Genomic DNA, 6,392 nt, shown 5'->3' with positions numbered 1-6,392 from the left:
CCGGTGTTTGTGTGCTTTTTTATTTTTTCCCCTTTTTTTTTTTTTTTTTTTTTTTTTTTTTTTTTTAGAAAAAAGGTTAAACTTTAGTAATTTGACAAGAGCTGACTTGGAATTGTCCTAAATTTTCTTTTAGGGAAAAAAAGTAAAAAACTCTGCTTTTAGTCTCTTACTTTCTCAAATTGATGTAGAGGTAGGATAGGTATAGTTGTAGGTAGGTATTTTGTATTCTTAACAGTCTGCAGTGTGTACTTTTCAGGGAAATGTGATAAAAAAAAAGAGATTCCTCTACTTTCTATTCTTCTATTGGTCAACTCTCTCAGAAAATTTGGCCTGGCGCATTGCCCGTTTGAAAAGCACAAACATGCATTCCATTCTACTCGTGAGTTTGGTGTGACAAACTACACGATTTCTATCCTCATTTGTCTGTTTATAAGTCCGATTAAATTTCGAATGTATTGAGCCATTGGAATGCAAAATAAATAAAGATGTAGCGGACATTTTTTCTTTTTAAAGCATTGTGCGAGTCAGATATCAAAACGAAAAGCACAGAGAACAAACGATTGGAGCGGAAAAAACACACATTAGATACAACAGAGACATAGATACATTGTATGTCTATGTAGGAAGAAGAGTTTAAGAAATCAATTTCCTTTATATTGCCTCTCCCCTCCCCAGCTTTTCTGTCACTAAAGTCGAAATCTTTCAAGTCACATAAAGGTACACAACGTAATTAAACTTTTATTCCAAGCTTAAACTTCTCGAACTTTCCAGATATGAAAAACAAAGACGTGTGTTTTAAAAGTTGAGACAAAAATTACCCTTTATTTGTACCAGTGGTGGGGCCGAGGGCTGAAAAACAAAAGGCCTTTTTGAAAGGAAAATTTTTCATTGTATATTATTTTTTCATAGAATTTTGTACACATCATCGTTTAAAATAGATTTTATTGGATTATGTACTGTATTTAATTTTTGCTTTAAAAAGATTTATTTATCTCTGATTCGCCAACACTGTAGATATTAATACTCTCGATTTTGTTACAAGATTTCAGCATCTTCGCCACTTGCTTGCTTAAATACCTCGAGGTACAATGGTACATCCTTATCTCTAATATCATCAGGGTATACTTTTTAGGAGTAGTTCTTAAATCAGACTTTACGAGGAGGCTCCATGACAAAAAGCTTATTAATCTGATATGTAGTATATTCTAAAATAAATCTAATATTATCCAGACGTACACCATACTCGTCATTGCTTAACTTTAATGTTCTGTTGTGAAACGCTCCAAATCCGGCAAATTTTCAAAGGTTTGAATTTGTATGAAAGCCGTATAATTTTTTGAGTATGCAATGTGCAACATAGGATAGATTAGTGGAGATGTCTACTCTACCGTCTCTACCTCAGTAATCGCTTTACGGGGGTATTCTGAATTTATATCTCGCGGTGTGCGATAGCTCAGTATATTCAACAGTTTTCAATAGGTTACTGGAGTTAAGCAATTTTTAAACCTTTTCTTTGTGGTATTTTTATCTTAATTCATGGATCCATTAATTCCGAAAAATCCCGCAAATCCAGCAGCTAAAAACTGTGGGATTGCGGGATTGGAAAAAGGTGCGGGATCCCGCGGGATTGCGGGATTGCGGGATCCCGCATTGCAATCCCTAGATACGAGCTCTTTCAGCTCGAAAAATCAATTATTATTATATAATTTTTACCAAAAGATATTGAGAAAAGAGTAAAAAAGAATATACCATTTTTCGCCTCAGAATTGAGGGCTCCGATGGATCTGGAATGAAAGAAAATGGAAAAAATATACAACTGACCCTTTTGGGGAAAAAGATAGGGGACGTGGTACGGAGTGTAAATGAAGTAGTTATTAAGATAAATTCTGTTGTCTCTCCCTCCTCTTTCTCTTCCTACCTTTTCTGTCTTTTCTCTTTTTCTCTATATCCTTATTTTTCTCTCCTATTCCACTTCTCTTTCTTTCTCCATCTTTCCATTTCTCTTTGACTTTCTTCTTGATCTTCGTTTTTTCCTTTTTCTCTCTGCTTTTTCCGCTTTTTCCGCTATTTTCCTTCTCCCTCCCCCGCTTTCTTTTTAGTTCTTCCCTATCTGCTCTCTCCCTTCCTCTTTTTCCATCTCTCTATATCCTTATTTTTCTCTCCTATTCCACTTCTCTTTCTTTCTCCATCTTTCCATTTCTCTTTGACTTTCTTCTTGATCTTCGTCTTTTCCTCTTTCTCTCTGTTTTTTTCCGCTTTTTTTCCTTCTCCCCTCCTCCACTTTCCTTTTCTTCTTTTTCCATTTACTTCTTGTTTTTCTTTCTCATTTTTGTCACTATTTTTCATTTCTTCGACATATTTCGAAGAAAACACCTACCTAAGGCTGACCGCCTGCTGAGACACGTTTTATCACCAGAAACTCTCAACTCGCAATAGACGCTAAATCCTTCGCCTTTAGAATAGAAAGATAAAAGATAGCTTGTAATTGAACAGATTCTGTTGAAAAAGAAAGTTTAGAACCTCTTTCTAAAACCAACTTTCTCGAAGACCCTCATCTTTTATCCTGCATTATTCTACCTAAGGCTGACCGCCTGCTGAGACACGTTTTATCACCAGAAACTCTCAACTCGCAATAGACGCTAAATCCTTCGCCTTTGGGTGTGTGTGTGGTGGGTGTATGATGGGTGTGGTGTGTGTGTGTGGTGGGATGTGTGTGATGGGTGTGGTGTGTGTGTGGGGGTGTTTGTGTGTGTGGTGGTCCCGTACAAAGGACGGGTCAACCACTAGTAGAAAGATAAAAACATAGCTTGTAATTGAACAGATTCTGTTGAAAAAGAAAGTTTAGAACCTCTTCCTAAAACCAACTTTCTCGAAGACCCCCATCTTTTATCCTGCATTATTTTCATGTCAATATAAGAAGAACAGAAGGTTTCAATATTTAAGTTTAACGAGTATTTGAGTAGTGTGCTATATCCAAGGGATTGAAGAAAATAGTTGAAAACTATGTACGAGTGAATTTCTCTCAAACATGATCAAGTCTTTATCCCTAAACATTCAGGCCGGAGAATGTTTCCCTTTTTTCACTCGAGCATGTAATCTCGAAATAAAATTACCATAAGGAAAATACTTTCTGAGAATTTTTGATGAAAATGGCGGGCAGTTTTATTTCTGCTAGCAGGTGAGAAATGACGTGTGGGAATGAAATTTTAGGAAAAAGGCCTTAATGGTAAAGGCTGAAAGCGTGTATAGTTGTATACCTATTTTCAGTTTATGGCGCCTTCACTATTTAGGTAGCTAACTTATAAACTTGCCTTTGTAGCTCAGTTGTCAAGTTGTCAGTCACTCGCCTGCTAAAATCAGGAGGTCGCAGGTTCAAATCCCAGCTCAGGTATAGAATTTTACTCCCGCTTCTGGGAGAATTTTAGGTAGCTAACTTATAAACTTGCCTTTGTAGCTCAGTTGTCAAGTTGTCAGTCACTCGCCTGCTAAAATCAGGAGGTCGCAGGTTAAAATCCCAGCTCAGGTATGGAATTTTACTCTCGCTTCTGGGAGAACTTAATAAATTTTCACCGCAATATACCTATTTACTGGGCTAGAGCGACTTCATTGTTTCATTTCACCATAGAAACAGATTTATTTAATATTATGCGTAGATTGCTTAGGTACCTATGTAGGTAACAATTACATTTCGACTGAGTTCACAATTCACATCGCATAAACCCGGCCTGTTGGGATTTTCTCCATCAATAATATCCCCTCTGTATAAAAAAAAAACATCAGTTTATTAAAAGTATGAAAAACTGAATCAATAATGGAGGGCCCTAATTTTCAAAAGTTGGATAAATTATACCTACCTATATCGGTTTGTTGGTATTTATTTTTCAATGTTGAACAAATTCAGGATTAGAAAGTGCCCAACATGAATCAACATTTTGAATTATAAATCCTCGTCCAAACATTTCGAACATAATATGACAGAATTACCCCCCCTCCCCCCTTGCCCCTCCATTGAAAGGATTAAGAAATAGGTACATAAACATTAAACATATACCTACTACGAATAGGCATATTTCATCCTTTATAATCCTAACCCAAAGAGATGAGCCGATTTTGACACCTTGAAAGTTTAAAGTTTAGAAGTAGAATGGAATAATACCTACAGGTTACTAATATTATACTTTGTTTATGTTTCTCAGATAAGACTGGAACTGGACAAAGGCCTAATCCAGTAATCCAGCAGTACGATGGTAGGTAAATTTAGGTTGAAGAATATAGGACGAGTTTTGTAGGTAGGTCAAAATTTTCTGGAACATAAGGGGAGTGAAATTTTATGCCCTGACTACTAGTTAGGATTCAAATTTCAAACCTATGGGTATGCTGTATGATCTCTTCATAGAGAGGAGGGGAGGGTGAGAGAGAGAGAGAGAGAGACCCAGACCGATGCTGAGCAAATTATCTCTCTGAAGAAAGTAGTTAAAAATTCAAAGTTCTCAACTAAGCTGCTCTAGGACATTAGTAGGACTCTGTATCCTGATAGCTAATAGGTGATAGGAGTTTTGTAAAACAAACTCCAGGGATTAGTTATAACTCCCCATGCTTGGGGGTTTTCCTCAAACCTTGTGGGAAAATAACGATAGGTATAAAAAAAAGGCTATCTGCAAAATCCCATTAGGCATCAGGCTATTTAAATGGGATTTTATTGGCAGGTCATACTAAACTTGGTTTTATACCATCCTTGATAAAAGAATTTATAGAAAGAATATAATAGGTGATGTAGGTTCCCAGTCCCTACTAATACTGTAGCTGTTGACTTTATTGTTATGTTTGTGTCATTTATTCAAGTCTAGATAGGTTGAGTTGGAAAAATAAAGCTAGATAAATTATACCTACCTATATCGGTTTGTTGGTATTTATTTTTCAATGTTGAACAAATTCAGGATTAGAAAGTGCCCAACACGAATCAACATTTTGAATTATAAATCCTCGTCCAAACATTTCGAACATAATATGACAGAATTACCCCCCTCCCCCCTTGCCCCTCCATTGAAAGGATTAAGAAATAGGTACATAAACATTAAACATATACCTACTACGAATAGGCATATTTCATCCTTTATAATCCTAACCCAAAATAGAGATGAGCCCATTTTGACACCTTCAAAGTTTAAAATTTGAATTGGAATAATACCTACAGGTTACAAATTAATATTATACTTTGTTTATGTTTCTCAGATAAGACTGGAACTGGACAAAGGCCTAATCCAGTAATCCAGCAGTACGATGTTAGGTAAATTTAGGTTGAAAAATATAGGACGAGTTTTGTAGGTAAGTCAAGTCAAAATTTTCTGGAACATAACGGGAGTAAAATTTTATGCCCTGACTACTAGTTAGGATTCAAATTTCAAACCTATGGGTATGCTGTATGATCTCTTCATAGAGAGGAGGGGAGGGTGAGAGAGAGAAAAAGAGAGAGAGAGAGATAGAGAAAGAGAGAGAGACCCAGACCGATGCTGAGCAAATTATCTCTCTGAAGAAAGTAGTCGTAAACATCTTTGTACATCCGAAAAAAGAAAAGAGAGAAAAAGGAAGTTTCTTTTACTTATTTCTTCCCTCTGTACCCATTAAAAAAACGTAAATTTCATGTGGATAATATTTTGATGTTTTGTGTAATGCATTTTCTTTTCAGTTATGGGAGGTCTGGGAGTTTGCAAATTTGCGGATTTGGAATAAAATGATATTCAAGTTAAAAAAAAGATCGCCCTCAAATTTGCAACAATATACATAGAAATTAGACAGAATGATTTACGTCCACAATAGATCTGTTTGGAACCTTGTTTAAATTTTTCCCAAATTGTCTATTAAATGTTCAAGCATCGATTTAACATCAAACCTTTAATTAATTTCATTTCATGTAAAATACAATGGTAATGACAAGATAGTAATGTAAGTAAATGATTTTCCCCCACATTTCTCTTGTCATAAAGTACCTCATTCCCCCAGCGTGCAGCGGTACTTTGATGTGTTCTGCACTTATGAAAATTACAACGTTTTATGTCCAAAGCTAAAAGTTTGCTAAGTAGGTAATGAAAACGTAATCACGTGACTCATGGCTGTACTCAGCAAGGGGGAGGGGGTTCATCAGGGCTGTTTACAGCCTAAAGGCCCATTCCCTTTTGTGAGTTTTATCCGATTTTTTCCGAATGTTTTGTAGGTAATGTATGTAATTTAAATGAGGGTGTACCCAATATACACGACACGATTTTTTTTCCGAACGATACAAAATATTGTAGGCAATGTAATTTAAATGAGAGTGTTCCCACAGTGCACGATACAACTTTTTCCCGACAAGTGGAAATGGGCCTTAACAAGGCCCCGGTGCTAAATCTTCACAA

This window comes from Diaphorina citri, unplaced genomic scaffold (genome assembly GCF_000475195.1).
Source record: "Diaphorina citri unplaced genomic scaffold, Diaci psyllid genome assembly version 1.1 scaffold43, whole genome shotgun sequence".
Classification (NCBI taxonomy): Eukaryota; Metazoa; Arthropoda; class Insecta; order Hemiptera; family Psyllidae; genus Diaphorina; species Diaphorina citri.
Note: the sequence above shows the minus strand (reverse complement) of the source record.